This window comes from Pleurodeles waltl, chromosome 2_1, assembly GCF_031143425.1.
Source record: "Pleurodeles waltl isolate 20211129_DDA chromosome 2_1, aPleWal1.hap1.20221129, whole genome shotgun sequence".
Lineage (NCBI taxonomy): Eukaryota > Metazoa > Chordata > Amphibia > Caudata > Salamandridae > Pleurodeles > Pleurodeles waltl.
The window spans coordinates 388,321,258-388,344,670 of NC_090438.1; positions in this window are offsets into that span (position 1 = coordinate 388,321,258).

Here is a 23,413-nt window from a genome sequence, read left to right on the forward strand (position 1 = left end):
AGCTGGAATATCAATGGTATGCATTCTATTGGCAAAGTTAGATATTTCAGAGAACTTAGCACTTTTAATTCTCATCTTTCTTGTGTACAGGAGACCCATCTCACTACCTGTAAACTTCAGAATCTGGACACCTGAGGCTACCAGACTCACATTTTAGCAGAGATTGATGTTCCGAAGAGGGGATGGCATTACTTTCCAAGGGCAAGCTAGATAGGTTGGGGGAGATGGCTGATTGCACCTATAGGTAATGTCAGTGTACTATTAAAGATATGTGTGGTCTGTGCCACAAATGTTGATGACCCCCACAATGTTACATTTTCTTCTTAGTGGGCTTAGCTTGTGGCCGGACCCAATTGTAATGTGTGGGGTCTTTAATTTGATCATGCATACAGGGGTGGTCTCAGAAGCATGCTTGCTAGTTAGGCAGGGGTGTGGGAGAAAGTCAAGGGCAGCCATTAGGCAAATTATCACTACACATGCTTTTTGCAATTTTTGGCAGACCTGTCAGGGACCTGTCAGTTAACCAGGGGCATATGAGAAAGTCCAGGGCAGCCAATAGGCAAATTATTGCTATACATGCTCTTTCCAACTTTTGGCAACTTTTGGCAGGCTTGTCAGGGATACGAACCTGGGTTTACTTTAAATCCTATCCCACATTGGACATCATCTCCGTTAGATATGTTTTTTGTAAGCCATATTCTCCTACCTGCTGTGTCTTTAAAATGTAATGCTAGGATTATCTCACATCACAAACCATCGCTGCTATTTATCCAGTTAAGTCATATGGTCAACTCTTCGTGCTGATGGACTTTTGATCGCAAGCTACTGCTGGATCCCCCATACATTCATTTTATGGGGTCTGTCTTGAGCAAATTTATTAGCACTAACAGATGATCCACAGGTATCCAAACTGCCAAGGCAGTATCTCAGATGTACTTGGGCAGGTGACTATGGTGCAGATGCAGGCGAAAAAATGTATCTGGGACAGGGCCTGTTACAAATATCGGGTGAAATGCCTATTGTGTTTCAAGAATAGTGAGGAAATGGGTGAGCTACTGGCTTTTCAACTTAAAGAAAAGAGTAATCAAAATTTGATCATGGGCATAAGAGACGTGAAATGTATGGTAGTTATGAGCTGTCCTGAGATACTGGCGGTCTTTTAACAATTCTGTTTTAATCTTTAGAAGGATGACTGCTGGGCTTCCCAGGGTGTGATTCACTGCTATCTTCAGTCAGAAAGTCTTAATCCACTCACTATAGAGCAAAGGGCCGAGCTGGAAACCCCAATCACCAAGTAGGAAACTGAAATGGCTATTGTACCACTTGCAGTGGGTAAAGCAGCGTGCCCGGGCTCCACCCTGACAGAATTTTACAAAGAGTTCAAAAAATATATTGACCTCTCTTTTTTGTGAACTTGAAAAATCTTTGGCCTTTGGTAGCGCATCAGTCCTTAATAAATAAACTTACAAGGGGACGCTGAACCTTTTAACTCGTATAATGTTCTTACCATAGTTCCAGAGCAGGAACAATAATCAATACACAATAATCAATAATCATCTGTCAATCAATAATCAATGGAGTCATTAATCGTCACGCACCATAACTTTTCAGCCATGAATAACCACACCTTTGGTAAAGTTTGGTAAGTTTATTTCCCATATACTAACAATGCTAAAATCAGGTAGATTAATCTCAAAATCAAATGAAACACCTATAAAAACAATACTGGTTTACCAAAGCAACGAAAGAGACGCAACCTAATCAGGCTTAAATCACAACACATTCTAAGGCAACGGTACAGATCAATAGCAAAGTCAGCTACAATAGAGATATATAATGCATGAAATTCAGCAAGATAGTTTGTCAAACATTTGTCCCTGCAATTTATCAGTCGTAACGTGAATGGCCTCATCTAACCCAGATTAGCATCAGCATGTGGGGCTTCATGCACAACAATTTAGAACAAAAATTTTGGAAAAACATCTAGCTAAGGAAAACTATTAAAACTATTAAAACAGCGCAGTTGATACCTAGAAAGAAAAGGCATAAGAATGCATTACGGTCACATTGTCATATCTACCTATCCACGGTATGGGTCAGCAAGCAGAATCAGTCTTTGTCCTCAGGTCATCAGTCGATCAACAGAGCATTAGGCTCTCAGTCAGAGAGTATGAGCCCTATGTGGAAATCTCAAATCTTTTCTAAAGTCCCTTCTTCTCTCAAAATCTGCATAAGTCTATTCTGAATCTTTCTCCTCTGTCATGTTGTTATATCAAAGTCACCCAAACTATCCCCTAATTCCTAGTTGGCCAGTTAATTTTATGTTATTACTCTACCCAATAACTTTTCTATATCAAATCTATGAATTCTAATATTTCTTTCTTAACACAACATTGATTGGCCTGCTTTACAATGTCCTCATCATCTGGCTGGTCAGGTATCGAATTTGTTGCATCTTCATCTCCAGTCAGTGTCTTCATTGTTCGGTTCCTGGGAAAGAACCTCTCACACACATTACACATAGCTTGTTACAATTTTATGGACACTGTCTTCTGTTAGTCGCTTCTGCGAAGCACTTTTAACAAGAAAATGAACATTTCACAGTTAGTTCACTCTGTCAGCACTTTTTTATTAAACGCTAAGAGATAAAGCTTTTGCATGAGGCCTGGCAAAACTAGGCCAAGACACTCGCTAAGTTAAGACCTACAATTAATAAGCTAGAACATACTTCATGACCCTCAATATGACATGTTACTACATAAATCTAATACATTTTCAATATTTCAAGAGTATTAACCATCAATTAGTACATTTCGTGAAGACTGGTGGCTAGTTTTCAAGGTCACAATTTCAAACGTGTGCATTATTTTCCCCTACGTTATTCATTTTCTACATAAGTCATTATTCAAAATACGTAAACACTCATTAATAATTTCTAATTAAGACATCTGCTTCAGCAATCCTTCCTTTGACCACTAAATGTGTCATCACACTAATTATCACCCATAATTTTATAATTCTATTTCTTTGATATTTTGGCCCTCATTACAACCGTGGTGGTAAATGCCGTCTACCACCGTGCTGACGGCCGCCAACATACCATGACCGTGGTGGTAATCCGCCACGGGTATCATGACCTACACATAGCATACCGCCACAATACAGACACCCACACAACTCCGCCAGACCAAAGGTCAGTTGTAAACTGGCAGTAGCAAAACCCACACTGTTACGCCAACAGGAATACCCCCACAGTATCACAACGCACAAATCAACAGGGCGGTTTTTCAACTGTGGTAAACCATTGGCGGTACACACCGCCGCGTTCAAAATACACACACTTAAAACTACACGACATTGGAATATTCAAAATACACACACCTGACACACATACACACACCACACCCACACACTCAGACTACTATAAAACACACACCCACATTACCCACAACCCCTTACAACAACAAAATGATAGCCAACTGAGAGAGACAAGCCAGGAGCACCCACTCAATCAGAGGCATATAACACCATCCCCCATAAACCATTCATGCACATCACAGCATACACAACAACACATTACCCCATACATCCTCACACATATCACTCACACCACACCCATGGCACCCCAAAGACACCCCAGGTTTTCAGAGGAGGAGATAAGTGTCATGGTGGAGGAAATCATCCTGGTAGAGCCACAGCTATTCGGATCACAGGTGCAGCAGACATCCATTGCAAGGAAGATGGAGTTATGGCGGAGAATCATGGACAGGGTTGACGCCGTGGGACAGCACCTAAGAACCAGGGATGACATCAGGAAGAGGTGGAATGACCTACAGGGGAAGGTGTGTTCCATGGTTTAAAGACACCAGATTGCTGTACAGAGGACTGGTGGCGGACCCCCACCTCATCCCCCACATCTAACAACATGGGAGGAGCAAGTCTTGGCGATCATGCATCCTGAGGGCCTCGCAGGAGTAGCTGGAGGACTGGATTCTGGTAAGTCAAATCTTAACTACTTCATCCCCCCACCCTACCTACATGCCATCACAAACTCCTACCCTTGCCCCCATCACTCAACCACCTCACATATACCTTACTATCACAACCCACCCATCCCAATACCAAGCCCTGCATGCAACAACAATGCATGGAGACCCATCACAGACCTGCATGGGCACCCATTACCTGCATGGGCACCCATTACCCCAGCATGCCCAATAGAGAGATTCAGCCAGCCCACAAAATCACCACTCGCCCAAGGCCAAGCTGACAGGGAAAGCACAATTATAGAGGGAAACACACCCATGCACAAGATGGCACAGACAGATACATTAACAATGCATTTGCATCCCAACAGGACTCCTACCCAATATCACCGGAGAGGAGGTGCCAGCTACATCCATCCCCCCGGAAGAGGTCCACAGTAATGACAGCAGCTCTGCATGCCTGGATCTGGATGACCAACCTGGCCCATCCTGGACCTCTGGACAGTCGGTTCCCCTGCCACAGTCCCAACCCACCACAGACCCTCCCCCCTCAGGAAACACCAGCAGAGCACCCACCCAGCGGGCCCATACCTCTGTCCCCAGGACACGTCAATCAGCAGTATGTCCACCACTACAGGGACCCCAGGCAACCCCGCAAACACAGGACGATCAGGGACCTGGGGTCAGTGGCAGTGGGCACATGGTTCAGTGGACAGAGGCACAGGACAACAGGGAAGCTGGGAGGACTGCTGTGCGACAGGGGGAGGACAGGCCAAGGGAACCGACCCTCCACGAGGCACTCTCAAATATCATGGGAGCATACCACCATTCCCAGGAGACCATGGGCCAGGTACTGGCCAAGTTACAGGAGACCCAGCGGCTGCAGGAGGGACAGTACCTGGGGATCAGAGAGGAACTAACTAAAATATACACCATCCTGGTCACCATTGCAGGGGTGCTGGCTGACATGGGCAAGACCATGAGGGATGCAGTGGCACAACAAAGGACTCCTGACACTAGCCAAACTGAGGAACAGCCTTCCACCTCCGCCGGCGCTAGTGGACAGGAGGCACCGCCACAGGACCAACAGGCCATCAGCACCCCACCCCCTGCAGAAGGAGAACCACCCCACAAACTGTCCCTGCGATCCAGGCAGAAGACAGAGAACATTGCCAAGACCCCCGCCAGGAAATAAGACTCTCCTGATTGTCACCCTTCTGTCCTACTCTGTCACTCTGTCCACCTTGAACTGCCATTGTCCCCTTCCAATACCCAATTGGACAATGCACCTGTGATACCAATAGACCGGAATCTAACTGGGCATTCCTCCACCATCACCCCAGCCCCTTGCACATGCCCCCATACTTATTGGCACAAAAATAAACACCCTTGAAAGAAATACCAGACTGGAGTCAGAGTAATGAATCGAAAAATGTATTAGTACAACATTATCAAAGCATTGCAACGTATATGTTTATTGAAATATACTACAGGATGACCTTTGGTGAGCAGCAGTACATATAGCCAGAGCAAGAATGGGGCACACAGATCTGAAAATAGAGAATCCGAAGGGCACAGGCAGTGTCCATAGACAGAGGGTAAGAGGCTGCCATGTACAATGTTCAAATGATTACTGAAAAGTAAAGTTGAGTTACCATCTCTTACGTGTGTGTCACTGGAAGTACTGCAGTATAATGTTTGTTCTGTTGCCCATATTTTCTTCATCTGCCTCCTCTTCCTCACTGTCCACAGGCTCCACCGCTGCCACAAGACCATCTCCAGGCTCATCCTCCTGCAGAAAAGGCACCTGACGTCTCAAGGCCAGGTTGTGCAACATACAGCATGCCACGAGGATCTGGCACACCTTCTTCGGTGAGTAGAACAGGGATCCACCTGTCAGATGGAGGCACCGGAACCTGGCCTTCAGGAGGCCGAAGGTTCTCTCAATAATCCTCCTTGTATGCCCATTTGTCTCATTGTAACGTTCCTCTGCCTTTGTCCTGGGATTCCTCACTGGGGTCAGTAGCCATGAGAGGTTGGGGTAACCAGAGTCACCTCTAAATATCAAGGGACAACCGTTAGACACACACTAACCCTTAGGGACAACCCCATACCCAGACACCTACTTATAATGGGTGGGGACCTTGGGCTCACCTATTAGCCACACCCGGTGCCTCTGGAGTTTCCCCATCACATAAGAGATGCTGCTATTCCTCAAGATATAGGCGTCATTCACAGAGCCAGGATATTTGGCATTCACATGGGAGAAGTACTGGCCCACCAAACACACCATCTGCACATTCATCGAGTGATAGCTTTTTCAATTCCTGTAAACCTGTTCATTTCTCTGGGGGGAACAAATGCCACATGTGTACCATCAATGGCACCAATGATGTTGGGGATATGTCCCAGGGCATAAAAGTCAGCTTTCACTGTGGTCAGATCATCCACCTGGGGGAACACGATGTAGCTGCGCATGTGCTTCAGCAGGGTAGACAACACTCTGGATAACACGTTGGAGAAAATTGGCTGAGACATTCCTGATGCCATGGCCACTCTAGTTATAAAGGAACCACTAGCCGGGAAATGCAGCACTGACAGAACCTGCACTAGAGGGGGTATTCCTGTGGGCTGGCAGATAGCTGACATCAGGTCTGGCTCCAATTGGGCACACAGTTCTTGGACTGCGGCACGATCAAGTCTGTATATGATGATAATGTGTCTGTCCTCCATTGTCGAAAGGTCCACCAGGGGTCTGTACACCGGAGGATGCCGCCATCTCATCATCTGCCTCAGCAGTTGTAGCCTATGGAGGAGAACGGTGAGCAGAAGGTCATATTTTCACACAGAATGCACAACTGTTGCTGAAATTAGGTCACAGAAGCAGTATGTGAAGTCGAGAGTCAGTTGATGGCCCAATGTCTGCTGTGATGCAGTTAGGTGCCATGCCATGTGCCCCCCTAAAATGGCGGCTGCCTGACCTGTGAGGAGGGAGAAGTGGAAATGAGGTAAGTGCGCTGGTGTTGTGCTCTGTCGCGGTAGGCGGTCAATGACCGCCGCTTCGCATTGGTTATCATTGTGCCCTATGGGTTCCAGGAGCCAATGGTGATGTACGCTGGCGGTGACGGTACGCACCGCCACGGACGTCACCACCATTTTCTAACTATTCACTCACTTGCTACCTGACCATCAACAGGAGGGGACCTACACTGCAAGTGCTGCTGTGACCTGAATCTGGAAGCGACAATGACTAGAGTGTCTGGGTAAAGGGTTCCTGCCTTCACTGGGGAGGAGTTGGAGAAATTGGTGGATGGGGTCCTACCCCAGTACACATTACTCTACAGCCCTTCAGACAAACAGGTGAGTACACTGTGAGCATGATGTGTGGGCAATGCATGTTTGGAGGGGTGTGGATGTAAGCCACATGTTGGGGTGTGCTGAGGCGTCCTGGCCTGAGTGCTGCATGAGAGGTGGTCAGTGTATGTGCATCAGGGCATGGGTGGGAACTGGGGGGCAATGATTGTGCCGGTCCGGATGGGTGAGCAATTTCCTTTTCTGCTGTCTTTTTCCTCTAGGTCAGCGCCTACCAGAAAAAGGCTATTTGGCATGCTATCGCCAAAGAGGTGTGGACCCTGGGGGTCTATTACAGGCGGAGCACCCACTTCTGCAAGAGATGGAAGGACCTGCGCCGCTGGACCAAGAAAATGGCAGAGGTCTAGCTGGGGCTGGCCTCCCAACGTGGAAGGGGTGCCTGTTGCACCATGACCCCCCCTGATGTTCCGCATCCTGGCGGTGGCCTATCCGGAGTTGGATGGGTGCTTGATGGCATCACAGCAGCCACAAGGGCGTGAGTACAGATTCTGAATCCTGACTTTGCGCGCTTTTGGAGCTTGCTGGGTGGGGTGTGGGCTGTGGGTGCCCCTAGGCCAGGGCGATCATGGCAGGCTCTGAAACACTCCAAACCCAATGGTGTTAGTGGGCATCTACTACTGGGCAAGGTCCTGTGGGGGTCAGGTGTGCAGATGCTGGCGTTAGGCATTGTACCTCATGGGCTGGTGACTTCCTTAGTGCGGGTTTGGGCATGGCCTAGTGCATAGGGCAGCTCCATGTGTGTTGTGTATGCCAACGGTAGTGTTGTTGCTGGCATTGACCAAGTGTATTCTCTGTCTCTCCCCCCCTTTTTGTTTTGTCACCCTGTCCTTGTGTGCATTAGCATCATCTGGCAGAGGAGCAGAGGCACCGGCGACGCAGGGAGCTGCATCCCATATGGGCCCGGAGGCGGAATCCACAGAGGCTGAAGGCACCAGTCGGACGGAGGGCGAGGGGAGATCCATGACGGGGACAGGATGGGAGACCAGTGACAGTGACTCCTCCTCCGATGGAAGCTCCCTGGTACAGCCGCCACCCCCCCTTCCAGCACCAACCCCCAGCAGCCCCTCAGCGTGTGCCCCGTGCCCGCTCACCCAGGAGGGTGGGCATCTCCTTCACCCCTGGCACCTCAGGCACTACCCCAGACAGCCCTGCTGCCCTCAGCGAGGAGGCTATTGACCTCCTGAGATCCCTCACTGTTAGGCAGTCAACCATTCTGAATGCCATCCAGAGTGTCGAGAGGCATTTGCAACAAACAAATGCATACATGGAGGGCATTCACTCTGGTGTGGCGGCCCAACAGAGAGAATTTCAGGCTCTGGCCTCAGCACTGATGGCAGCCATTGTCCCTGTGTCCAGCCTCCCCCGTCTCCAACTTCCTCTACCCAGTCCCAATCCCCTCAACCCCAGCCTATCCCAAGCACACCTTCAGAGAAGCAATCACCCAAATCAACACACAGAAGTGGCTCAGGCAAACACAAGCACCACACTTCATCTCTCAGGCACTCACACAAGCACCATCCCCAGGCAGACACACCAACATCCACTGTCTCCACTGTCCCACTCCTCCTCGTCATCCACCCCCCTCCCAGTGGCGTCTCCACTCACACCTGCATGCACTACATCTTCATCTACCACCTCCATCACAAGCACGCCCATTACAACACAGCCCTCACAAACAGTCACCACCCCCACAACCATGCACACATCCCCTGTGTCCTCTCTCAGCACCCATCCACCCAACAGCCATCAACCTCACAACAGCATCCAGCCCATGCACCTTCACCCAAACTCAGCAGACGTACACCTCCTACAACCACTCCCTTTTAACCAACTACCACACCCTCTCCATCGTCCCATCCCAGTGTGTCTAAAAAACTTTTCTTTGCAAACTTTGACCTCTTCCCTACACCCCCCCGTCCTTCCCGTCGGGCCAGGGTGTCAAGATCCCAGGCCAGCACCTCAGCCACCAAGTCGGCATCCGCTGTGGTATCTGCAAGTCCCAGGGTATCAAAGGGGGCACCTGTCAGGGCTGCCAGTGTACTACCGACCCCTGCAAAGGACCAACCCATTCCGCCACCTGCCAAGGTGAAGAAGGTGCCAGCATGCAGCACGGCCAAGAAGCATGACCCACCCAGCAAGGCCTCCTCCAAGACTACATCTGCCAGTGCCAAGGTCCCAGCAGCCTGTCAAGGTGGGGAAGGGGAAGAAAACCCAAGGCAAGGCACTTCAGGCCTTGGAGCCTCCAGGTGAGGGACTGGTGCCCATCATCAGTACCGACAGCCACTACCAGCACCTGCAACATGGCCAGCACCAGCAGTATCTCCGCCGCAGACACCACCGCAAGCACCGCCACCTGCACCGCCATCTGCACTGCGACATGCCCAACCGGTGCCACCACATCTGTCATCAGCATCATCCCCAGTGGGCAGCCGTCCAGGGATGCAGGAGGCGGCCTGGACCCTCCTGCCACCACTTGAAGCATCACCACCAGCACCGGCCCTGCCAGCAGTTTGCAACCTTAGTCGCCACAGGATGGAGTGTGGCTCTGCCTCCATGGAGTATCATGCTGCCTCTTCCCTGCACATCTCGTGCCTCAGACACCCAGGTGAGGGAATGGGAACTGGCATGCCCCAGGTGCAGCTTCACTGGGCACACGGCCCCCTCCAGAACCAGTGGAGATATGCATCCACTATCACTTTCTTTGGCAGGATGAAGCACACTGGGAACAAGGCCCCCTCCGGAACCAGTGGAGATATCTATCCACTATCACATTCCTTGGCAGGATGAAGCAGACTGGGTACAAGGCCCCCTCCAGAACCAGTGAAAGCAGGCATCCACTATCACTTTCCTTGGCAGGATGAAGCACACTGGCACACAGCCTCCTCCAGAACCAGTAGGCAAAGCACACACTTGAGAGAGACTGTGGCTTTGCACTCCCCAGGAGCAAGCAGTGGCCAAACCACCCACTTGAGAGACTATGGCTTTGAACTCCCCAGGAGCAAGCAGTGGGCAAAGCACCCACTTTAGAGACTGTGGCTTTGCACTCCCAAGGACCAAGCAGTGAGCAAACCACCCACCTGAGAGACAGTGGCTTTGCACTCCCCAGGACATCGCTGTGGCCATGTTGCAACCTCCAGGAGCAGTGGCGTTATACCATCTTCTGGCTGAGGTGCCCCCCCTCCCCTTCCCTCTGAGGTGCCTGTGTGTTTTTGACCTGATGCCCCTGCAGTGTTGTCTCCGTTTTGAGGCAGGAGTCAAGTGTGGGCTTCGCCCATGATTGTTTTGCCCACTGGGCCATAAACATTTGCAAAGGATAGTGTATGGCCTTGTGTACATATTGTAAATATTTGTATATACTGTTTAGTGCAATCGTTTACTTTATCTGCATATTTCTAAATATCACTATTTGCACTCAATTCCTTTTGTCCTTGTGTTCTTCCAGAGGCTTACGGGGTGTAAATGTACTGTTGCTGCATGTGTTCGTGTGTATGGTGTTGTGGGTGAGGGTGGGGGTGTTGCGTGTGTGCGTCACTCTCTTTTTCCTCCACCCTCCCCTGTGTGCTAGGTGCTTTACTCACCGTGGTTGTCGTCACCGCCGTCTTTGGTGTTCCTGGTGTATGAGCAGATACACCAGCATCAGAAGGATCAGTAGTTCGGGCTCCATGGCGTCCTGGTTCTTCGTTGAGTGTCGAAAGGTGAGTGGTTTCCCTTCAGAAAACTGTTTCCACTGTGCTTTTGAAGGCGTTGGTACCGCCCCGGAAAAGCTGGCGGATTGTCCGGTTGTGATAGGGTGGGCGGTACATTGTGTTCCGCCTGTCTGTTGGTGGTGACCGCCGCGGTGTTTGTTGCTACCGCCGTGGCGGTCAGAGTGTTAAAGTGACTGTCTATGATGGCGGTTTCCGTCGTGATTCCATTTTTTTTACCGCCGGCCTGTTGGTGGTATTACCGCCGCTTTAACACCGACCGCCAGGATTGTAATGAGGGCCTTTGTCTTCTCCTTGAATTTTCCCTATAAATTCTTTCCCTTTTCTTTTCTTCCCTCCTCTGATAATTCTTAGACCTTTTCAATTTATTTCTCTTTCATAATTTGCATAATCCCCATATTCCTAATAGACAAGCAACAACAATTAGTATCACCTGTATTATTTTCAATAGTACCCCATTCCAAATGCTACTAAGAAATTTCCCACTGAAGCAAACCCCTTACCAACCTTTTCCCAAACACCTAGTTCTTTTAATTCCTTCAAATCACTACTTGCATTAGTCAGATTAGTAAGTAAGGGCCAGATGTAGCAAAGGGTTTGCGCCTCGCAAACAGCGAAAAACTCCTTGCTATGCAGAAATGCATTTTGCGGGTCGGATTCGACTCGCAAAATGCATTTCCGACTCGCAAATAGGAAGGGGTGTTCCCTTCCTATTTGCGACTCGCAATTCGATTCCATTTCATTTGCGACCGCGAAAGCAGTTATCAGTGGAATCGCAGTTATCAACCACTTGAAGTGGATGGTAACCCAGTCGCAAACGGGAAGGGGTCCCCATGGGACCCCTTCCCCTTTGTGATTCAAAAAAAATAAAATAATTCAGGGCAGGCAGTAGTCCAATGGACCACTGCCTGCCCTGAAAAAAAACGAATCTAAAGGTTTCGGTTTTTTTTGGTCTCCAGCAGGCCACCATCCCCGTGAGTGCCCATACTCGCAATGGGGTCGCAAACTGCGACCCACCTCATTAATATTAATGAGGTGGGTGTTTGCGACTCCATTGCGAGTTGCAGAAGGTGTCTGAGACACCTTTCTGCATAGCAAATTGCGACTTGCAATTTGCGAGTCGCACGGACTCGCAAATTGCAAGTCGCAATTTGCAAGCTATCTACATCTGGCCCTTAGTCTCTTTTCTCTTTACTGTCATGAGGGATGTATGAGCAACAATGCCTAGAGTTAATCATTTTACAGACTCAGCCATCCTTCGCTAAAAGAATTTCTAATGCAAGATGATTTTGATGACTCATAGCTCTATCCGCAGCTAATTCCATATCTATCAGGAGTATAGCCCCTGAAAAAATTGTCAGCATGTTATCCACAATAGTAGACAACTTTTGAATCTTGATCGAATTCAGGATGACTTCCACTGAAGGAATCACCGCATCAAATATATCTCCCACTATTGCAGAAGAGGACTCCCTCCTCTGCCTTTTTATGATGTAATTAAGTCACTTTCAGAAACATTTCCATATACTCCATCTGGTAAATCTTTTGGAAAACTATTCCCAAATAACATGTCCCATACCATCCTCTTGGAAGACGGTAATGAGCATTAAATCCACAAATATAATATATTTCCGGAGTCGCAGGGTCCTGCTCATTCAACATAAATGTCCATTTACTCTGAAACTAAAATACATGCCTGCATTTGCTCATACCCACAAATAAATTGTCAGTGTGTGATTTTGGCCTATACATACAAAGCTTCCCTACGTGTAATGCGTCAAAGCTAATTTCCCTTGCGTCTTAATTGCAGTGTAAGCCTAATCATTCTTGTAAATTCTTTTTTCTAAACCTTTTTCTAATTTCTCCTTCAGCGCTTTTCTCCTGTCATCAGTATGATCTAAGAAGCGCTTCTCTAAAGGTGTAAGCAAGCATCTCAGTTTTTTTTTGGTGCACATAAGCTGTGGCCAACGTTAAAGTAGGTTCAAAGAATCCTCCAACTAATACTATGTCATTATCCTTCACTATTCTACTCAAATACCTAACGATAGGAACAAACGAGAACACAACATCGTGATTGGAGTAAAAATACTGAATATACTCCTGGTTATAGACCCTTGTTAGTAACAGACTGCAACTTATTCTGTTAGTAGAAGACTATGATAGGTGACTCCTTCCTCGACTGATGAAGGAATCTGCGTACACACAAGACAATCCTTTGCATCCATTGTTTCAACATACTCTCTCAACAGGCGATAGAAAACATTAAAAGAAAGTTCTCCTTGTGCATTAGTATAATCATGAAAATACTTCTCATCTAACTTAAACCTCTCCACAGCCATTAGTGTAGTAGTCTCAAAAGCAGAAGTATGGTTGGCTCCTTTTGTGTCAAGAACAGACATTCCCACAATCAATATAATAAACATTATTCCACACATAATTGCCAAACCAATGCTCATATTTTTTACAGCGCCTAGCATCTCTAATCTGCTTATTTACATCAGCCATGATCTGTAAAGAATCTGAAAGCAGAAGTAACTTAGAAAACTTGCAGCAAAAATCAAAAATAGACAAATCTTTCAGCAGTTCAGTTTCACTTCCAGGCACCCTTCTTCCTTGTCAAAATCAGTTAGCAGCTTTGTCAAATCAGGTTTAAAAAAGTCAAATCAGGTTATCAAATGTCTTTTCCAGTTTCTTTTAACAGTCTCTTTCTCAAAATTATTTTTCACAGATTGCTTCAACTGTTCAGTTCCTTGATTTTTTCAGGTCACCTCAAAATATTGACTTAGAACTTCCCTATCAAAACAAAAAGACATAAACTCCTGTTGCTATTCGTTTGTAGTTGCATATTCCCATTCAGGTCCTGCGTATCTTTTACTTTGCTATTCTCTTTCTTTTCAACTTTCTATCACCATTCAGCTCTCCTTCACTTAGTTCTTCTTTTCTCATAGTGTCTACTTTTTCCTCTATTGTTGGTTCAACAACCACCTCTTTCCTTTTCTTCACTTGCGATTTCGGCCAGTTATCTCCTTTCAACGAACCTTCTGTTAGTATTCTCTTCAGGGATGAACTTGAATCCTTTTCCTTCTCTATGGAGTTTTCTCTTGACTGACCTACAACTGGTTCAGAAGGAGTCAGATCTCTTTGACTTTGATCCACCTCAACTCCTTCCCCTTATGGGTCTGGCAATTGCTCTCTTTGTCTCTCGGAATCATCTGTTTCTGGGAGAACCCCCTCTACATTAGGCTCTCCTGCTGTTTCAGTCGCAATAGGTTCCTCAGCACCCTCCTGGAGCTCTCCACCCTCGTCTCTCACAGGAGTGATGGAACCGTCTTCAACGAGCTCAGGTTCAGCTTCAGTTCTTCTTTGCTCCTGTTCCGGTGCTAAAATTTGTCTAATGGTTGTTGGTACTCTCAACGCTTCTTCATGATCCAGTGGTCATGCCACTTTCTTTGTATGACTTACATGAATCCAGTTCGGGATCCCATCACACTTCACATCTGTCGTAGTCATTAGGACCACTTGGCACAGTCCCTTCCAATGAGGCTCCACACATGTCTTGTGCACATGCTTCCAGACAACAACCCAGTCGCCAGCCCTCAGGTTGTGACCAGGGTTATGGATTGTGGCAGTGTGATGGCCTCCACCTGTTGAGAAAAAGAGCAAACTACATCAGCCAGACCATTGCAGTTATCCAACACCATATCATCTGTAATGTTCACAAGTGCATTAGCTGGAATTGCTGGCAACCTCATTGATCTACCCATGAGGATCTCATGGGGTGACAGTCCTGTCTTCCTGTCAGGTGTATTTCTCATTGACAGCAACACCAAAGGCATTGCATCAGGCCATTTCAAATTCGTAGCTGCAAACATTTTTGCAATTCTTGACTTCAAGGTGCCATTCATCTGCTCCACTAGTCCTGATGCTTGAGGGCGGTAACTACAATGCAACTTTTGCTCGATGTTCAAGGCCGCACACAATAGTTTAATCACCTCATTATTGCAGTGAGTTACCCTATCTGATTCTAAAGAGATCAGAAATCCGAGCGTGGTATCTGTTCCCCAAGCAACAGTTTTGCTATTGTGAGACTATCATTTCTTCGTGTAGGGTACGCTTCAATCCAGTGACTAAAGATGCAAACAATCACCAACACATATCTCAGACCTCCAAACACAGGCATCTCAATGAAATCCAATTGCATTTTGCTGAATGGACCTCCTGCTCTTCCAATGTGGCTCAAATTAACCACTGTCCCTTTCCCTGCATTTAGTTGCTGATAAATGACACAACGATGGCATACTGCTTGAGCTGCTTGTCTAAACTTGGGGTTGAACCAGTCAACTTTGAACAGACGTACCATGACATCCCTCCCAATGTGTGCCTGACCATGATAATACCTTGCCATTTGGGAACAGGCTGTTTGGCAAAACCAACTGACCCTCTTCTGAAACCCACAATTCATCCTGTCTTTGAACACACTTCATTATGCTCCATGAAATTTTCTCCCCTTTGTCAACATTACCCTATAAAGAGTTTAACTCTTCCAAAGTATCAATTACTTTTCATGCAAAACTCGTACATGTTGTGCCTTCTTCGGGTAACAATTCCCACTTGTCCTTAAACTATATACAGTTCAATGCACAAAACCTTGCAACTTGATTCGCATATCCATTCCCCAAAGACACATAGGCCCTCATTCTGACCGTGGCGGTCCTAAACCGCCAGGGCCGTGGGCAACGGAAGCACCGCCAACAGGCTGGCGGTGCTTCATTGCCCATTCTGACCGCGGCGGTAAAGCCGCGGTCAGAAAAGGGGATCCGGCGGTTTCCCACCGGAATACCCCTGGCAGGGCTGAGCCTCCATGGCGGCGCTGCAAGCAGCGCCGCCATGGGGATTCCGACCCCCTTCCCGCCAGCCTGTTTCTGGCGGTTTTGACCGCCAGGAACAGGATGGCAGGAACGGGTGTTGTGGGGCCCCTGGGGGCCCCTGCACTGCCCATGCCACTGGCATGGGCAGTGCAGGGGCCCCCTAACAGGGCCCCAGCATGATTTTCACTGTCTGCATAGCAGACAGTGAAAATCGCGACGGGTGCAACTGCACCCGTCGCACCCCTGCAACACCGCCGGCTCCATTCGGAGCCGGCCTCTGTGTTGCAGGGCCTTTCCCGCTGGGCCGGCGGGCGCTCCTTTGGCGGGCGCCCGCCGGCCCAGCGGGAAAGCCAGAATGGCCTCCGCGGTCTTTTGACCGCGGAGCGGCCAAATGGCGGTGACCGCGCGGTCAGAATGACCGCCATAGTCATGCGACTTTAGATATGCACTGCATTTTACCATGGCAAAATCTTCAGGCAGTTGAATTTAATATAACAACTCTTTTATTCTCTCTCCATTTCTCACTGGTGATCCAGTAGTGGTCACCTCTCTGCGACCACAACTGACCAAAAGCATGAACTCTTCCAAATCCGTATTGATTATCTGTGTAGATAGTGACTCTCAATCGAGCAGAAACAGGGCACGCCCTAGTAAGAGCGACCAATTCGCTATCTGGGCAGAATACACTCCTCGAAGTCAACATCTTCCTCTTTCTCAATTTCAGTAGTATCACTTGGAAGTATAGTTGCTGGGTTCAGCACTGTACATCTTATCAGTGTCACGTTTGGGGCACCCAAAATACTTGTCTGATACCTAGTCAACCTAGCCCCAGTAAAATATTGTGTTGTCATCCTTGTCAGCAAAATTTCAATCGAGTGAGGGACCATTACAGTCAGGGGATATCCCATCACCACGCCTTCACACTGTGAAAGACTTTGACCAACTGCGGCCGCTGCAAGCAAACACCCTGGTACGGCTGCTGCAACTGGGTCCAAGGTAGCTGAAAAATATGCTACTGAGCGATGAGCACCTCCATGGACCTGAGTCAAGACAGACATTGAACATGCATCACGCTCATGACAAATCAATGTGAAACGTTTTGTGTAGTCAGGCGTACCCAACGCTGGAGCTCTGCACAAACTCCCTCTCAACTCAGTGAACGCTCTCATTTCATACATCCGTATGAGTCAACTTCTGCAATGGTTTTGACATTTCTGAAAAATTTGGGATCCATTGGTGACAATAGCCTACCATTCCCAGCAACATCCTGACATCTCTCTGTGCGGTCGGGGGACTTATCTGCAGTATCATTGTAATCCTCTCCCTGGATATTTTCCTCGACCCTTTCTCAATTTGGTGACCCAAATACTTTACTACATTCAGACACCATTGCAATTTCAGTGGTGACATCTTATGACCGTACTTTCCCAAATGATTCAACAGGGCAATCAAGTCATACTTACACCTGTCCCTTGTCTTGGATGCAATCATTAGGCCATCAATGTACTGTTCCAAAGTCGACTGAAAAGGTAACTCTAATGATTCCAAATTCATTTTCAAGATCTGATTGAAAAAGGAAGGTGACTCTGTGTACCCCGGAGGAAGTCTACACCAGCAGTAAACTCGATCCAGGAATTTGAAGCAAAAGAGAAGTTGACTATCCTCATGAAGAGGCACAGAAAAGAATGCTTGTGACAAATCAACAACTGTGAACTATTCTGCATCACATGGAATCTGGAACATTATTACAGCTGAGTTGGGCACAACAGGACAACACTTGACCACAATGCAATTTACTTTCTCAAATCCTGAACATTTGAACCTTCCCACATGGCTTCTTCAAACCCATTATTGGTGAATTACATGGGCTGAACAACACCTCCTTTAAAACTCCCTGCTTCATGAAAACTGCAATTATCTGAGCCACTTTCATCAGGACATCTTGTGTCATGTTGTATTGTCGAAGCTTCAGAAACACTGCGTTCGGCTTCAAAGTAACCTTTATCGTCTCCACTTCCTTAATCAAACCCACTTCTTTCCCTGTCAAATCCCACACATTCTCTTGTACTGTTCCCTGCAAATCAGTATGAAGCTCTTTCACAGTGAACATGGTGAAAAACTCAATCAAGGGGTACTTCTCATTTGTAGTTTCACATTCAGTTTCAGGGGCTGGGTCCTCCTCATCATCACTATTTGTCTGAAACTCAATTCTATCATTTGAGCAAGTAATCAGACACTTTGTTTTACACAATAAGTCCCTTCCCAGTAGGGATACTGGACTTGAATCACAGACCACAAACTTATGAAGTCCCTGGAAATTGCCACTCTCAACGTGCACTGTATCTGTAATCAGGTTTGTCAAAAACAGATTCGCTACCCTCACAACCTGAACTGTTCGACCAGAAAGAGGCAGATTCAGAACTTCTGCACCTCTCACTGTAGAGTGAGACAGAGTCCACCAAAAATGAGACTCTGTGGCCCATTACCTTTCCCTTCACATATGGTTCCCTTTGATCTACTTCTAAAGAAGTAGCAAGCACACATGGCTCCTCATCTGAACTGTCACTCATCCATTCACCATTTATTTCATTGTCACTGTGTAAATGGAATTAGTGCACTTGTTTTACTACTTCTGTCTTGCCTCCGACCTGTGACCTGTTGAGAAAGCCTCATCTGTTGCTGCTTCATCGGGGCTTGGGGTATCTGCATTTGCTGTCTAGGTACCATAGGAATCTGCTGCTGCATTGGCTGTAACTTTGACACTTGTGCAGGGGGCATTTGCACCTCCTGCATGGGCTGGAAAATCTGTACTTGATTTACATTATTCAGAAAATTTGGATTTGGACCTCTCATTCTTGGTCCTCTCACATTTTGAAATGTATTGATGTTGTTACCTTGCTGAACAACACGCTCCTGCACCATTATTGGGCACTCCTGCTTCCAGTGTCCCGCGGCTCCACAAATGTGTCATGGCAATATCTTCTTCATTCCCTGTACATCATTCAGAACTCCAACATTATTCAAATCCGGACCGTAGTTCATATTGCCTCCATGAACCCTACCTATCATCCGAGGCTGAAACGTAACATTTCCCTGCTTCTGCGGTATCTGCTGCACAAAACCTCCTTGCACTCCTGTTTGATCTGCCTTAATCTGCATCACCATCACCTTCTCTTTCAACTTTTTCTTCCTCAACTCAATCTCATCAGTACAGTGTTTTGCATACTGCAAGACCTCATCAATCAGCTTTGCTTGCCAACAAGTCAAATGACTCTTAATTGGGAAACATCCTGAGCATTTACATATAACTTCTAAACAACTAACAAAACATTAAAAAAAAAGAAAAACTTACCTTAAAATTCATTGTTCAGGCAATCGTTATTCAGGCAAAATCATTGTTTAGACAGTAGTTGTTCAGTACTTCATTGTAGATACTTTTTAGTTGTTTAGCAGTAGTGGTTTAGGCAAGTATTTGTTTAGGACCTAGTTGTTCATCACATATTCCTCTTAATCATCTGACCTATTTCAGTTCTCAATCCTTCCACAAACCTGAACACAAAATGTAGCATGTCTTTCGGCTCAATTGCTTTCTTGCCACTGTACTCCTTGTATGCCTTCAACAAACTCTCATAGTATGCATGTATCACCTCCTTTACTTCCTGCACTGTCCTATCAATCCTCTGCCAATCAAGATTCTTGGCCGTAATCCTTGTGTTCAGGAACTCGATCACCTTATAGTAATATTTAATTGCCTCAGGAGACAGTGCACCTGTACTCTTATCTCTCTCCGGTTCACTTGTTGGCCAATCTACAGCTCTCTTACACTCGACCCATAAGTCAGCTGGAACCACTATCTCAAATAATGTGTTCAAGTCCACCCACAAATACGTCACAAACCTGTCTGTCTGCTGATACCACTGTACTGGCTTTTCTCTCAGTTTTGGGTAATCATTTATAAATGACAAAATATCACTCCTACTTCAAGGAACATGAACAAAATTTCCCCCTGGAATTTCTCTCATTGGCAAAATCTTTACCGGATCCTTGTCCTGTCGTATATTCTCAGCCACTTCTAGAGAATCTCTTTTGCTCTTGTCTCTTTTCTTTACCCATCTGCCTTCCCACTTCTCTAATGCTCCCCTAACCTGAGAGCTCTGCAATAGTTCTTTAAGGTGCGCCTTCATTCCGGCCGACATCATGCGGTCAAAATCTTGTGCTTCAAAATCTAATCTGTAACTTCTATTCAAATGCTTTGTTTTCTCGATTTCTATGCCATGTTTTTCTGCCAATCCCTGATGCACTTTTCCCACTCTCTTGTAATCCTTGGGCATAAGTATCTCAACTCCGCTCCTGTGTAGGTCTCTAATCTATTCACCCCCATTGTTCCCTCAACTTGTTCACCCGCTTCCATGCTTAATCTGACACAATTCATCTGCTCTTTTCCCTTGGAAGCATTCTGTGGGGTATTCAGCTTGTCTAACCATTCAGTCAACTGCTGAGCTGTCATCCCCTATAATGAAATGTTACTCGCTTGAATCGGTGGCACCTGCTGTACCACTGCACTCAGTGTCTGCAGTGTCAATAGTTTCAAGCTCTGACCTGCATTTGGTCCATTCATAGTATCTGGAAATGCAACAAGTGTACTGAGATCTAACAATGATCTCGACTCATCAGAGGTCTGACCCATGGAAGAGACTACCTGAACTTGTTCAATTGGTCCCCTCCTCATTGAACTCTGAGGCATTGATCCTTGTTCTTTCACAATCGGGTTCGTTTGCGCGAATAATGGTACCGCTGAACCAACAGTAATCAGCAGTGATATTGCATCTGGGGCTGCTCTGGCACCTGTGGGAGAGTGACTCCCATGCTTTGATTCATTACCGGAGTCAAGTCTGACTGTATCCCTGTCATTGGCGTAAATCTTGGCAATACCTGTGGCTGCACTTGGGCAACGAAATCGGAGTCGGCTCAGTCTGGACCAACATTGGTCTCGGAACCACTTGCTCCATAGGCACCACTAAATTCAAAGTCGTCTCTAGAATAGCCACATCAGGATAAGTTCTCTGTATTGGTTTGCGGCTGCATCTGTGTCTGAACTACAGGAGTAGTCAGCACATTAGGATTACCTTGCAACACACCCTGTGTTAGGTTAGCATTCACCAGTACCGGACTCACTGTCCCCATCGCCTGTGCTGGGCTGTTGGATCAGCACTAGTACTCGCACCACTCTCATGCACCGCATACTGTGGTGGTCGGTCTCTCAATATCTGTGTAACAAGATCCTCAGCATCTGATTCCTCCTCCACTATGGAAGAACTTTTAGCTTCCTTACTCTCGGATGGGCTTTTATTAGTCTTTCTAGTTGCTTTCTTTCCTTTCCTCTCATATCCCTGCATAATTGCTGGAAACAATTTAACATCCTGCAATGTCACTGATCTCCATTTCTCCTGTTCCCAATCCCATCTTGCTTCCGCTAAAGACTTTTCTACCCTTCTTATTCTTTTCTCAAACTTCATTTGCTGTTGCTGTCAAACTGCCTCAAACTGTGCTGGTCTCAGAAGGGGCTTCGATTGATATAGCGCCATCCACAATTGCTCCAAATTTTTCAAAATTCTCACACGTCTCACAAATTAAACGTACCATTCTCAGGAAACGCTAAGCTCCCGCTTTTCTTTGTCAACTTGCACCATTGTTTTAACCAAAGACATGGCGCAACACCTCTCTCCTCCATTACAATGTAAGCCGATGTATTTTCTGGTGGGGCAGACTCTCCTACACTCGCTCTAATGTATGTATCTCCCCTTAGGGCACTTTTCAACGCCTTGAAAAGCTTCATGTTTTCTGCTTTTGTTTATTTGAATCGGATCTGGAAATGACTTTTGCTCCCAAAATTCCTTTCACCTACGATCTCAACCAATTGCCTCCCACGGATGGCTGTCAATCCGTGCGCGACCCTTCTCACTAACTAACATATCTTAGCGCAGCTCCAATGATGTCACACTCACACGTACTGCGGCTGACAAAGTCTTGCGGCTCATTCTCCTAAACTTCAATCCACTCAAAACTAATGCAAAGTATTGCGAGCACTAATCAAACTCAAAAACCAAAACAAACCTGCTGGTTTACTACAGGAAGGTAACACAATCGCTTTATAAACGTTACAGATTTTCACTGATGGCCCTTTTGCTCATTCAGCTATTCCTCTTTCTCGGTCTCCCAGATTCGCAAGCAAAATTTGACCCACAAATTTTACTCTCAACTGATCAATGGGTCTGTCCTGGTGCACATAAGACTCACCAAATCTCAGTCGAAATTTCCTCTCACCCACTCCAACTGACTTGTTGACCACGCCCAATCAACCTACTAAACCTGACAGATTACAACATATGACTAAGTGTCTCCTACACTTTCTCAATATACTCCGGAGTCTTAGACCATGCAGGGTCCGTACATAAACAACCACATGGACAATTTTTGAGCACAAAGCACCACACACATGTGAAGTTCGACGACTTCCCTACTCTCGTACTGCGGAGTACGCACACTCCTGCTAAAACTTCATTTGGAGTACACAAACTCCCTAAATTCTCCCATACGTCACAATTCACCTGCGATTTGCATAAGCTGTGCAAGCGCAACCTATATCTTTCACTCGATCACTAGAACGCCAGGAACATACCCAACACCACTAGCAGGATCCAGGATCTGGGAAAGTCATTTCTGGTCTTAAGGGAACATCATTTGCCCTACAAATGTAATTTTGAAAAGCAAAATCCAAATCTCAAAAATACTGCGAACTCCTACAAGGACAAACCCATCCGCCTCTTTACCACAACTGTTAACATCCTGTACCGGGCACTTATGGCAAGCTCTTAAAGAGACAAACCATCAATCTGCTACCATGACTGGTAGCGTGTCAGTCCTTAATAAGTAAACTTACAAAGAGACGCGTATAGGTCGATGAACTGTTTAAGATGTTCTTACCATAGTTCCAGAACAGGAAAATTAATCAATAAACAATAATCAATTGTCAATCAATAATCAATGGAGTCATTAATTGTCACACACCATAACTTTTCAGCAATGAATAACCACCTTTAGTAAAGTTTAGTATGTTTATTTCCCCTTATATTAACAATGCTAAAATCATGTAGAATAATCTCAAAATCAAATGAAACACATATAAAAACAATACTGGTTGACCAAAGCGACGAAAGAGACGAAACCTAATCAAGGCTTGAATCACAACACATTCTAAGTCAACGGTACAGATCAATAGCAAAGTCAGCTGCAATAGAGATACATAATGCATAAAATTCTGCAAGATAGTTCGTCAAACATTTGTCCCTGCAATTTGTCAGTCGTCATGTGAATGGCCTCATCTAACCCAGATTAGCATCAGCATGTGGGGCCTCATGCAAAACAATTTAGAACACACATTGTGGAAAAACATCTAGCTAAGGAAAACTATTAAAACAACGCA